Source organism: Mauremys mutica, chromosome 20 (assembly GCF_020497125.1).
Source record: "Mauremys mutica isolate MM-2020 ecotype Southern chromosome 20, ASM2049712v1, whole genome shotgun sequence".
Taxonomy (NCBI): Eukaryota; Metazoa; Chordata; order Testudines; family Geoemydidae; genus Mauremys; species Mauremys mutica.
This window is the reverse complement of record NC_059091.1, coordinates 20,538,697-20,553,191: the sequence shown is the minus strand read 5'-3', so window position 1 is coordinate 20,553,191 and position 14,495 is coordinate 20,538,697.

Below are 14,495 nucleotides of genomic sequence, written 5' to 3'. Positions count from 1 at the left end.
ACAGTTTCTAGCTCCCTGCATCAGATATCTACAGTTCTTCTAGTACATATGTGCTCCCTGACAATAGACCGGCTCAGTCAGTGGCGGGACTTATCACTGCCCCCTAGGCCAGACAAAGACAACCCCTCAGAGGTCCATTTTAACTCACAAGTACAAACAAGTTACACATCCAGTGATATTGCCAAATATTTCATCCCCTTTGTGAGTCTGTGCACTCTCCATGAGATTTCTGAAGATCAAAAGATGATCACTTTGGTTGCAAAATTGACTGGGATTGCTCTGGACATATTCAATGAAATGCCTATTGATGATGCTTCAAACTATGGTAAATGTAAGGAACTGCTTTTGAAGCAGTTCCAGATTACACCTGAAACCTACAGGATGAAATTCAGGAGTCTTAAGAAGGGATCTGGATTAAGTAATGTGGCCTATGTAAATAAAAGGGGGGGGGGTTTGTTGGACAAGTGGGTGAGGGGAAAAGGCATCACAAGCTTGGAAGAAATGTGTGATTTGGTTACTCAGGAACAATTCCTGAATATGTGCAGTGATGATGTAAAACAGTATTTGTGGGACAAATGGGTGGATTCAGGGGGGTGAATTAGGTGGGTTTGCAGACTCTTACGAGCAGTCACAAGCTGCAATTAAACATAAACCACCGGCAGAGGGGTACAGGGTTGGTGGAAAGCAGAATCACCATTTTACCCCTGGGAAAAAAAGAGGCTGGGTGGTCATCTCCCCAATCCCCTCTTACTTGTCCCAAGTCTCCTGTTCAAGCAGAGGAGCCCAGAAGGTGCTATCATTGTAAGTCCACTGAGCACTTGCGGAATAAATGTCCTTGGCTGAATGGCAACAAGCACCAGGTAACACATGAAGCTACTGCCTCTTACCACACAGGATTTGTAAAGGTTGCTTCTGCACAACCAAGCAGTGAGCATATGCATGCTGTTAAGCTTACTGGCAAAGTGCTCCAAGGTTTAAGGGACACTGGTGCAGAGATTTCTGTGGTCAGGAGGGATCTAGGAGAAGGATTTGTTACCAGGAAAAATGGCAGAATTGGTGGGAGGTTACAAAGTCCTTGCACCTTTAGCTAAGGTACACATGGAAACTGGTGATTTGCAGGCTGAGCTGACTGTTGCAGCGGTGGCACACGATTTTTCACAGTTTCTACTGGGGGAATGATTTCTTTGATGTGGCATAATCTGTCCCAGGGTTTGCTAGCACCAAGAAGGAATCTTATGCTGAAAGTCCCAGGAGGGAGGCTGAAGTCACATGTACTGCTGGGGGAATAGGAGAATGTCTCTTTAATTCCTCTGTAGCAGTGGAGAATGCAGTTTTGGAGGCAGGGTTGGTCGAAACCAGTTCCGGCAGGCCTGGGGCTCAAGGCAGGTCCTGTCCTGTGATCATCTCCTTGGGGGAGGTGAATGTTCCACCTTCTAACAGGGAGGCCATCCCAGCTGCTGACTGTCAGAAAGTTGCAGGTCATCGGGGACAGGTCCTGCCCTGGGGTGCACAGAGACATGTATCCCAGAGATGAAAGTTGTGGTCCTGGTGACTGTTGTGGTGGGAACAGACCCCAAGGACTCTGTAGCTGGAAGGAAGCCCAACTGAGTGAAGGGCGGGGGGTGGGATTTTCCTGGCCAGCAAAGGGTCTGTCATAGCTGGTAGCTGTGAGCCCACAGCTGAATCAGTGTCACCTTCCCTTTTGGAGGACACAGGGGTGTCTGCCTCAGGGGACAGCCCAGAGAGGGAAGTCCAGATGGAAAGTGAGGGGGGACAGTAGGGTTTGCCCACTTTTTGTAAGCAGGCTTTTCCCCAGGAGGAGAGTGAAGGATCTGCATCTGAAATGCCATCTGAAACCCCTCACCTGTGCATCAGGTTTTAATGGAAGATTGGGGGTCAGATCTCCTGAGGGGGAGAGTCCACCCAGCTGACATTTTGGGAATAGAGAGTGGGGTGTCTGAGGGGATCTTACTAATTCAAAGCACTCCACTGAAAGATGTTGTTCCTGATATGCTCGTAAGAGATAAAACTGTCTCTCCAAGGCAGGAGGAAGAAAAACTTTGCATTTGGGAAGCTTCACAAGTGGGTGGGGCCCAACACAAAGAGATTCCAGAGGGAGGGGCCGAGGCCAGGCATGGTTGCAGTGCACCCTTTCCTTGCTGAAACCTCAAACACATGCCTGAATTGAGAGCCTTCTCCAAAGAGGCAGGAGTATCTGTATCTGAACACCTACCATGGTACACAAAGCGATTGGAAAATGGAATAGACACTGAACAAGCCAAACTGTGTGAACAAAGTCTGTCTGTCATAAATTAGCTGTTAGTCTTGTGTCTCTTGATACTTCATCTACGGGTCAAGACAAAGGAGTTGATGATGATAATAACAAACCCTTTGAAGATGGTGTGAGATACCTGATTTGTGGAAAAAAAAAAACTTTTGTACATGCTAGGGATGGTTTTCAGCTAATACCTGTAAACAGGGTTCAGGCTTGGCACAGCAGCAAAAGCATAACAGGCCTACACTGCTGTGTAAAAGAGGAAACTGAGGCACACTGCCTCATGGCATTGGTGGCTAAATGCCAAGTAACCTACACTTTAACAGATATTGCTATCTGCATTCTGTTAGCAATGCTACACCCCAACACGTTTTCAGGCACCAAGGGATCAGGAACCCAGAACTTTGCCAGAACACCTATGAATGACATCATACGGTTTAAAGGTACTGAAAGGGTGTGAAACAAACAGGGATTTTACATGTACTGCCTCCACCATGGACAGTGACCAGGTCTCTGGCAGTAAGTTCAGGAGCAGGGTGTTACGTTGCACTCCAGATGTTTATGAGTTTACCCTGTATAAGCTTTGGGGGCGTGGAGCGATTTGCAGAAATCATAGGCAACCATTTATAGTCCATTCCGCCATGTCATCATTTTTTTGTCTTTGCTTACTAGGCATTCCACTCAGATTCCAAAGAGACAATCCTTGGTGGGACACCACGATATAAGGCGTGCCATTTCCTCCAGTTCTTCTATCCGTCCAGCTGGTGTTGTTCCCTTTTCTGCTGATTCTCTGTATATTTCCTGGAACATAACAAGATTGTTTTTGGACAAATAGTTTGAATACTTCTTGACTTTATGTTCTTGCTTTGGTTGCCAGCTTGCAACATAAGTATTCATGTCAAGCATGCATCCTTCATACCAGGCCTCATGGGCGCCAACTTATATGGGCTCCTGGGGCTTCAGTCAGGGGCTCTGCTCCAGCAATATTTGGAGCTAGGTTTCTCCCCTGCTCTGGGCTGCCTGCAACAGCTGCGGCCGGGAATCAGAGGGCTCTGGGCTGTCCGCTGCGGCGGGGAGCCCAGAGCCCTTTAAATCCCAGCCGTGGCCGGGAGCTAGAGGGCTCAGAGCTGCCTGCAACCGCGGGGAGCCCAGAGCCTTTTAAATCCCAGCCGCGGCCGGGAGTCAGAGGGCTCTGGGATGCCTGCAACCACAGGGAGCCCAGAGCCTTTTAAATCCCAGCCGTGGCCGGGAATCAGAGGGCTCTGGGCTGCCCGCTGCGGCGGGGAGCCCAGAGCCCTTTAAATCCCAGCCGCGGCTGGGAGTCAGAGGGCTCTGGGCTGCCTGCAACCGCGGGGAGCCCAGAGCCTTTTAAATCCCAGCCGCGGCTGGGAGTCAGAGGGCTCTGGGCTGCCTGCAACTGCGGGCAGCCCAGAGCCTTTTAAATCCCAGCCGTGGCTGGGAGTCAGAGGGCTCTGGGCTGCCTGCAACCGCGGGGAGCCCAGAGCCTTTTAAATCCCAGCCGCGGCTGGGAGTCAGAGGGCTCTGGGCTGCCTGCAACCGCGGGCAGCCCAGAGCCTTTTAAATCCCCGCCGCGGCTGGGATTTAAAAGGCTCTGGTCTCCCAGCCGCAGAGGGCAGCCCAGAGCCCTCTGATTCCCGGCCGCGGCTGGGATTTAAAGGGCTCTGGGCTCCCAGCGCCTGCCAGAAGCCCAGAGCCCTTTGAATCCCAGCCCCTGGCCGCTGATTGCCCCCTCCCCAGACCCCTGCCCCAACTGCCCCCCAGAACCCCCACCCCCTATCTAAGCACCACTGGTCCTTGTCCCCCGATTACCCCCTCCCAAGACCCCTGCCCCTAACTTCCCCTTGGGACCTCAGCCCCTATCTAAGCCTCCCTTCTCCTTGTCCCCAACTGCCCCCTCCTGAGACCCCACCCAACTTCCCCCCAGGACCCTCCTGGGTCTGACCTCGGAGCATTCAGCATGCCCTTCCACATCATGCACTTTCCACAGCGAGTCTGCCCAGGCTGGTCCTGGGGCAACCAGAAGTCCCTGCACCCCAACTCCGCAGTCAGATGTGACTCTCAGCCAGACAGTAAAACAGAAGGTTTATTAGATGATGGGAACACAGTTTAAACAGAGCTTGTTGGTACAGAAAACAGAACCCCTCTGTCAGCTCCATCTTGGGGGGTGGGGAGCCCAGAACCAAGTTCTGGGTCTCTCCCCATTTCCCCAGCCAACTCCAAACTGACACTCCCTCCTCTGGTCTCTGTGTCTCTTCCGGACAGGGAGGCCACCTGATCTTTGTCCCCAACACCTTCAGTTGGCATCTTGCAGGGGAAACTGAGGCACCCACACAGTATTCAGAGAAAATATTAAGAACATTCCCACTTCATCACAACAGGTGCAACAAAATATAATACTGTATATTGAAGTAGGCAAGTGCTGCTTCTGACTTTCCACTTTTAATTGACCCTTGTAATCTTGTGGCACTGACGCGTTGTAGCTTCATTTTATATCGGCTTACAGGGCGGGAGCGGGGGGGCACCACCATTTTGGGCCCCACCAAAAATTATGCAAACCTGCCGCCTATGCCAGGCCTCAATGACCGATATTACATGGCTATATGAATAACAATGTATATTGATACATATATATATCCCAAGACATCATGCATCCATCTTCTATTCTGAAAACAGTGCACACACTCATGGGCTTTGGCCATATAAAGTCAAATTCTGCTCAGTGAATTCCCTTTTCTCGGGTGTTTCCTGGTGGCTGTTGTGTCTGGATTGTGGTGAGCAGTGGGGTGTTGTTCATTTGCCTTATTTCCTCCTCTGACACCTCTTGAACAACACGTTCCCAGGGGCTACACACTTTTCTTTGACTTTCAGTTTGCTGGGAGCTGGTGGAGTGATTCTGGCACTGTTTATGGGGTGGGCATTAATCACAGGGGCCATTATATTGTTCTCTGAACACTATATTGGATCCATACCTTCCTCATTTGAGTGACTGCTTGGAGACAAGTGTAAACTCCCCAGTCCTTGCCTTAGTAAGAGCCGGCAGAGCTGTTCTGTCATGAAGGTCCAAGGGGGTTAGGTTCATGATCACAAGTTATCATTGTAGAAATACAATTATTCCCTTTTCCTTATTATAGACATGTGGATTCACCCCTGCAGCGCCTCCTGCTGGTGACTTCTGGGAATTAGCTCATTCCAGCTCTGGAGCGCCCTCTGCAGGCCGCCTGTCCTCTGGCCCCTGTGTCCCTCCCAGGACCTGGTGCCCTTTTACCTGGTGTGCTGCTCCCAAAAGGGAAGGTGACACTGATTCAGCTCTGGGCTCACAGCTACCAGCTATGACAGACCCTTTGCTGGCCAGGAAAATCCTAGCAGTAACCCCCTCAGTCTTAGGGTCTCCCCTCTCCAGGGAGCCCCCACCCACTATTCCCACCTCACCTCAGTATAAGGCTACTGCCAGTCTTCATCTAGCCCCACGCCCTGGGGCAGGCTGCAGTATCAGCCACTCATCACTGGCAAGGAGGGTTTGGACCTGCTGCCTTGGCCTACCCCTGGGCTGCCCTCTGCAACCCCCAGTACCTGTTAGCCCAATGCTAGGCCGCAGCCTGGGGCTTTCCAGGCTGGAGCTCCCTAGCTCCTCTGCCTGTCCCCAGCCCTGCTCCACTCAGGTACTTTGTCTCTAGCTCCCTGCAGCCAGGCCCTTCTCCCTCTACAGGCAGCAGGAGAGTCTGTTTGGGCTCCTGGCTCACAGCCTCTTATAGGGGCCAGCTGGGCCTGATTGGTGCATGGCCACAGCTGAGCCTGCTTTCCCCAATCAGCCCAGGCTTCTTGCCCCAGCCCCAGCCCTCTCCTGGGCTGTTTTATGCCCTTCAGGGCAGGAGCAGGGGACCATCCTGCTACACTTATGTTCCGATAGCCAGTAAAAATCAGGGGCTTGGTCCTCCACTGCTATAAATCCGTGGAATTCCATGAAAGTATAAGGAGTTACATGGATTTATACCAACTAAATTTCTGGCCCTTCATCCTGAAGATATATAGATGTGTATGTATCCCACCTCTCAGCCCAGCATTGACCCCAGACATGCAAAGCACCCCCTGCAGGGCACAGCAGAGCACTCCACCCCAACCAAGACATCCGTGGGGAGCATGACCCAAGCTGGGAGCTGGTTGAAGAAGCAACTGTAGATGAGCCACTGACAACGGCTTGTCTATATGGGAAAGTGTTACCACTTATGCCAGTAAGCGATTCAGGTCTTGTTATCCCCATCTAACCCCACATATGGACAAACTTCTTCTGTTTAGCCTAAAGCCCTTCCCAAATGGACATAAGCCCCACTCCAGGCAGGCGCCTATGCATGGTACAGCCTCCCACAGCCAATCCCACAGGTTCCAACCCTGTGCACGCTTCAGTCCCTCTCTGCCGGGCTGTCTCTAGTGAATCTGCTGATCGGCATTTGGCTGTTCCCCTTCCCTGGCTCCTGCCTGTCTCTCTGTCCACCCTTAGCCTGTAAGTTCCTCAGGGCAAGGGCCATCCCTTCTTGAGTCTCTGGAAAGTATCCAACACATTGCAGGGATTGCCACAAACATGTCTCCAAAATGTACACAGCAGAGAATTAGCCAGGGGAACCCACTGCCGCTGGATGTCAGTGAGGCCGAGGGTGAAGAGCTTGATTCTGATTTCCAAACAGGGCCCTTTGCACTGATATAAGGGGCCCTTCATGTAACTAAGAATCAGGCCCTATGCATTTTAAGCATAAAAAGAGCCAGTTACATTAGACAGGATAAAAAAATAAATATAAGGGCTCTACCCCTGTGCCCTTCTGCTTCATGGCACAAATCAATCACTAATTGGCTGGAGTCAGAAATGTCCCCATGCTTCAGAATTGTCCACCTTAATTCTATTTGATTTGAATTAATGGCTAATCGCAAAGGGACATGGCCCCTGCAAAGTGAGCGCCACCCAGGTCACTCTCTGGCAAGATACTTGGAGTGGTCTGACTGCAAACTCCTTTTATGTCCATCACTGGCAATCATAAGCTTTTTGGCTCCCACATGGTAGCTGGTGTTTAGCAGCATTTCTTTTTACACATGCATTGGAATTTGTTGGTCTTTAAATCTTATAATACTTCCCTACCAGGAAAGCTGCTGATCCCAAACCGGGGCTGATGGAGGCGATTGCTAAGTTCAGATTCTAATATCCTCATTTCTCATCTTGTCCTGCCGCTTGATATGAAACAGCTGACGGAGACAACGACAACATCAGGAGAAACGACAGCATCAGTCCGGTGTCCTTCAGCCTTCTGCACCACACACATTTCACTTCCAGATGACAGGGTAGGTATAACTGTGGTTCTATATGTCCACAGCTTCATAGAAAGCCTGATGTCATGATGGTCCCACAGAGAAGCCTGAAGGATCTGAAACGCGGCAGCTGCTTCTGTTATACGAGCTACGGGCACCTGCATCTTTCAAGCATCTTCCAGGACGGTCTATCATGCTGCCCAAATATTTAACAGTCTGGACACTTGAACATTGAGCTGGTTGTAATTTGGAGCTGGAGTCTGTTACATGCTAATGGCCAGGGACTTCATTTTATCTGGGTTAATAGCCAGACCAATGCATGCGGCTTCTCACCTGACCAGCTCACCTTCAGCTGCATCGATTCACGGAACTGGGCCAAGAGGACAATGTCATTGGCATATTCAGGATCTCAAAGCAGAAGGATGTTGAACACAACGCCACTGATAGCCGCCTCCTCAAATGTATGCATCAGCGAATCGGTGCTGGTATAGACTTGTCCTCCTAGGGCCTCCTTACACCTTTCTGTGAAGTGGTGATAGTGGTTCAGGTCAGTGAGGTCTAATATACATAACGTACCCTGGTCTTCATCAGCAGATCTCAAAATGCTTCATATAGGAGGTCAATGTCATTATATCCATTGTATTGATGGGGACACAAATGCACAGATGGTTACCCTGCATCAGAGCCAGGACTTGAACCCAGATTTCCTGACCCCCAGTCCAACCCCGCTGCCATGCCTCTAACATAAACTTCAGGGGGTTTTAAAAAAAAATACAATTGGCCTCAAAATTGTTACTTGCCAAAAATCTCATGACTAGGCCTTACCAAGTTCACGGTCTGTTCTGGTCAATTTCATGGTCAGAGGATTTTAAAAAGTGCAAGTTTCATGGTTTCAGATATTTAAATGTGAAATTTCATGGTGTTGAAACTGTGGGGTCCTGACCCAAAAGAGGACTGTGGGGGATTGAAAGGCTATTGTATGGGGGCTGTGATATAGCCACCATTGCTTCTGCACTGCTGCTGGCGGCGGCACTGCCTGCGGAGCTGGGTGGCTGGAGAGTGTTGGCTGCTGGCCACCAGTAGCAGTGCAGAAGTGAGGGTGACATGGTATGGGTGGAGTCATAAATTTTGGAGAGCCTTATGGGGCGGGGTGACCACGCAGGATGCTGTGGTCAAGGGAGTGCCATGGTCACCCCCCCACACATACACACACAGCCAGCCCAAGCCCTCTTTAACCCCCTTTAACCCAAGAACTCGGCCTGGAGCTAGGGAGGGGCAGGGCTTAGGGAACCCCAGCTGAGGGCTCGCTCCCACCTCCAGGAACCTCCCCTGGCTGGAGGAAGTTGCTGGTGGCAGCAGTGCAGAAGTAAGGGTGGCGATCCTGCCACCCCTCTGCAATAGCCAGATGTCATGGTCTGTGACATGTTTTTCATGGGCGTGAATTTGGTAGGGCCGTACTCATGATCATCCTTGGGATCGTGTAATCGCTGACCTAGTGGATTTTTGCTGGTGTGAGCGAGAGCATGTAGAGTTATCAGCAAAACGCCGAGCTGCTGTTTCCATGGAGTCACTATGAGGCAACGCCTGCTCTTGGATTCTGCTACTACTGCACATCCTTCCCCCAAAGGCTTCTCCTTTCAGAATTACTAGTGGAAGGGAGGGATTCTGGCTACTCCCCCCGCATGGCTAGCCTGCCTGCCTGCCCACTCAAACTGCCCCTCAGCAGAGTACATTAACACTGGTTCCACCTGCGGCACAGTCATAGAGTGATAGAATCATAGAAGATTAGGGTAGGAAGAGACCTCAGGAGGCCATCTAGTCCAACCCCTGCTCAAAGCAGGACCAACACCAACTAAATCATCCCAGCCAGGATTTTGTCAAGCCGGGCCTTAAAAACCTCTAAGAAAGGAAATTCCACCACTTTCCTAGGTAACACATTCCAGTGCTTCACCACCGTCCTCGTGAAATAGTGTTTCCTCATATCCAGCCTAGACCTCCCACATTGCAACTTGAGACCATTGCTCCTTGTTCTGTCATCTGCCAGCACTGAGAACAACCTAGCTCCATCCTCTTTGGAACCCTCTTTCAGGTAGTGGAAGGCTGCTATCAAACCCCTCCTCACTCTTCTCTTCTGCAGACTAAACAATCCCAGTTCCTCAGCCTCTCCTTGTAAGTCATGTGCCCCAGTCCCCTGATCATTTTTGTTGCCCTCCACTAGACTCTCTCCAATTTGTCCACATGCTTTCTGTAGTCAGTGGCCCAAAACTGGATGCAATACTCCAGATGTGGCTTCACCAGTGCCAAATAGATGGGCATAATCACTTCCATCGATCTGCTGGCCATGCTCCTACTAATGCAGCCCAATATGCCTTTGGCCTTCTTGGCAACTAGGGCACACTACTGACTCATATCCAGCTTCTTGTCCACTATAATCTCCAGGTCCTTTTCTGCAGAACTGCTGCTTAGCCAGTAGGTCCCCAGGCTGTACCAGTACATGGGATTCTTTCATCCTAAGTGCAGGACTCTGCACTTGTCCTTTTTGAACCTCATCAGATTTCTTTTGACCCAATACTCCAATTTGTCTAGATCATTCTGGATTCTATGCCTACCCTCCAGTGTATCTACATCTCCCTCCATCTTAATGTCATCTGCGAACTTGCTGAGGGTGCAATTCATCCCTTCATCCAGATCATTAATTAAGATGTTGAACAAAACTGGCCCCAGGACCGACTCCTGGGGTACTCCGCTAGATACCAGCTGCCAACTAGACATTGAGCCTTTGATCACTACCGGTTGAGTCCAACAATCTAGCCAGCTTTCTATCCACCTTATAGTCCATTTATCAAACCCATACTTTTTTAACTTGCTGGCAAGAATATTGTTAGAGACCGCATCAAAAGCTTTGCTAAAAGGAGGATATATCACGTTCACTGCTTTCCCCATATCCACAGAGACAGTTCTCTCATCATTTTAGACAACCAGGTTGGTCAGGCATGCCTTGTCCTTGGTGAATCCATGTTGACTGTTCCTGATCACTTTTCTGTCCTCCAAGTGCTTCAAAATAGTTTCCTTGAGGACCTGCTCCATGATTTTTCCAGGGACTGAGGTGAGACTGACTGGTCTCTAGTTCCCTTGTATCTACTTCTTCCCTTTTTTAAAGATTGGCACTGTATACTCTCTGGTTTCTTTCAGCTCTACAAGCGGTGCTTATAGAGTGAACACTGGCCCTAAACTCTTATTTAGCTGGTGTGGACAAGCCCCAGCAGGGTTATAGCTGGTGTAGAGGATTGGGCCAAGAGAAATATGATGAGGTTCAACAAGGACAAGTGCAGAGTCCTGCACTTAGGACGGAAGAATCCCATGCACTGCTACAGACTAGGGACCGATTGGCTGGGTAGCAGTTCTGCAGAAAAGGACCTAGGGGTTACGGTGGACGAAAAGCTGAATATGAGTCAACAGTGTGCCCTTGTTGCCAAGAAGGCTAATGGCATTTTGGGTTGTATAAGTAGGGGCATTTCCAGCAGATCAAGGGATGTGATCATCCCCCTCTACTCAGCACTGGTGAGGCCTCATTTGGAGTACTGTGTCCAGTTTTGGGCCCCACACTACAAGAAGGATGTGGATAAATTGGAAGGAGTCCAGCGGAGGGCAACAAAAATGATTAGGGGGCTGGAGCACATGACTTATGAGGAGAGGCTGAGGGAACTGGGATTGTTTAGCCTGCAGAAGAGAAGAATGAGGGGGGATTTGATAGCTGCTTTCAACTACCTGAAAGGGGGTTCCAAAGAGGATGGATCTAGACTGTTCTCAGTGGTAGAAGATGACAGAACAAGGAGTAATGGTCTCAAGTTGCAGAGGGGGAGGTTTAGGTTGGATATTAGGAAAAACTTTTTCACTAGTAGGGTGGTGAAGAACTGGAATGGGTTACCTAGGGAGGTAGTGGAATCTCCTTCCTTAGAGGTTTTTAAGGTCAGGCTTGACAAAGCCCTGGCTGGGATGATTTTGTTGGGTTTGGTCCTGCTTTGAGCAGGGGGTTGGACTAGATGACCTCCTGAGGTCCCTTCCAACCCTGAGATTCTATGATTCTATGATTCTATGAGTGAGCTCCAATGCCCGGCAGCCACTGGCACATGTTCCCACAAACCCTGAGAAGTCTATGTGAGATTATTGGATCCAGAAGATCTGGGGTGTCCAGGTTGGTGTAGAAAGTCCCCTTAGTTCTTCGAATGTTCATTTGCCCTTGTGGGATGAAGATGCCCGTGCCACAAGCTTCCAGTTGGAAAAATAAGTGTGACTCCAGTTATTGGTGAGAAACTGATATTTTTCTGGCCATGAAGCCTTCTGCTAAACCCACCTGCCAGCCTGTCTAGTGTGTCCAGGAATAGCACAGGACCCCATCAGGTGAGGTGTTGGCAGAGGCTATGTACAGGCAATGCAGGCAGCTATTTATGGTGGCAGACTCTGAGCAGCTGCCTACAGTGGCAAATTTAGCTTGGCTGCCCCCAGTCATGCAAGACCACACCACCACTCAGTGGAATCTGGCACCACCGCTCCTTCCTTCACAATATAGGAGTGATTGGGCCAAATCTGCCACCCTAGGCCTCTGAGGTGGGGGATGGAACACCGAAGTTTTCCTAGGGTGGAAAATTGTCTTGAGCAGCCTCTGGAAGGGAAGTGCTGATTTCAACATGCTCTGATAAAAGTCAATGGGAGTTGAGCAATCTCAGAGCCTGGAAGAGGTAATGACCAGCAACTGGAACCACAGAGACTCTATGATTCTGCACTGACCTGGACAGGAAATGGGTGGGCCACATCCCTGACCTGGCAATTGTGAGAATGGTAAGTGTGACCACAGGTATCCATTCCCCTGGAAAGGCATGATGATGGCTCCTATCATTATAAACTGCACTGATGGCAAGAAACAGAACAGAGACGTCTGCATCCATGCAGCCAGACAGTTCCTACCGACTCAGAGCAAGTGGAACTGACATTGCAGGAAGCAAGCACCACACCTGGGACAGGCGATGAATGTGAGCTGTCCTGAGGAAGGGTGGGCTTGTGATTAAGGAGCTGCCCTGGGAGTCAGGAGGCCTGTGTCCAATTCCTGGCTTTGCTAATTTGAAGTTGGTCGGTGCCAACAATCAGGACTGTTTCTTTCTCTCTCCCAAGTAGTGTCTTGGTTAAGTCTGGATATTCCCATCATCCACATAAATTCCTTTGTTATCATGGGGAAAAACTCATCCCTGGGTCACTCCAGTGCCTTCAGAGTTACTATTCCACAGACGAAATTGGTCCTGTGAGCCTGCCCATCTCTTCCCACTAGAGCCTGAGAGGATCCTCATGCTCCCTTTAAGGCAGGAGCTTCTCAATCTGGAGGTTACACTCACCCTGCCCTTCCCATATTGCGAAAAAAGGAGAGGGATTCCCAACATGGAAAATGGAACACAGGGAAGACTAAAAACTACCTCAAGGTATTTACCCTACGGTGAATCCCTCCTATCAGGGTTCCTTCCCCACTCTGAACTCTGGGGTACAGATGTGGGGACCCACATGAAAGACCCCCTAAGCTTATTTTTACCAGTTTAGGTTAAAAACTTTCCCAAGGCACAAATTCCACCTTGTTCTTGAACAGTATGCTGTCACCACCACGTGATTTAGACAAAGAATCAGGGAAAGGACCACTTGGAGTCCTAGTCCCCCTAAATATTCTCCCAAACCCTACACCCCCTTTCCTGGGGAAGGCTTGAGAATAATATCCTCGCCAATTGGTACAGGGGAACACAGACCCAAACTCTTGGATCTTAAGAACAACGAAAAATCAATCAGGTTCTTAAAAGAAGAATTTTAATTAAAGAAAAGGTAAAAGAATCACCTCTGTAAAGTCAGGATGGTAAATACTTTACAGAATAACAAAAGATTCAAAACCACAGAGGATTTCCCCTCTAGGCAAAACTTTAAAGTTACAAAAAACAAACAAACAAACAAACAAAACAGGAATAAACCTTCCTCTTAGCACAGGGAAAATTCACAAGCTACAACAAAAGATAATCTAACACATTTCTTTGCTATTACTTACTATTTCTGCAATATTAGATGCTTAGTTCAGATATGGCTGGACAGCCCGCTCCACACTGGCTGTGATTTCCTGGAGCTCTAGGAGAAAACAGAATTAATAAGACACATGCACCTCTGGATATACTACTAATTATATACAAAACTAACAATATTTTCCACATTTCAAGGATGATTTTATCCAGTTGATTCTGGGAAATTTTCACAGGAGAGTGCATCAGCCACTTTTTTAGAAGCATCAGCCACTTTTTTAGAAGCTCCTTTTTTAGAAGCTCGATGAATGTGAGCTGTCCTGAGGAAGGGTGGGCTTGTGATTAAGGAGCTGCCCTGGGAGTCAGGAGGCCTGTGTCCAATTCCTGGCTTTGCTAATTTGAAGTTGGTCGGTGCCAACAATCGTTGGTCGGGGCCTGTTGTAATTCAAAATAAAAATCTTGGAGAGCTAAACTCCACGAAGATGTTTTTTGTTATTGTCCTTGACAGTATGAAGCCACTTCAGCGCAGCATGGTCGGTTTGCAGGTGGAAACGCTGTCCCCAAACATATGAGCATAGCTTTTCCAGCACATACACAATGGCATAACATTCCTTTTTGCTGATTGACCAGTGGCTTTCCCTCTCAGACAGTTTTTTGCTGAGAAACAGGACAGGATGGAATTCTTGATCCAGTCCTTCCTGCATTAAAACTGCTCCCACACCACGCTCGGACGCATCTGTGGTTACTAGGAACAGTTTGTCAAAGCCTGGGGCCCTTAGCACAGGGTCAGACATGAGTGTTGCTTTAAGCTGGTTAAAGGCCTTCTCACACTCTTCAGTCCACTGAATTGCATTTGGCTGTTT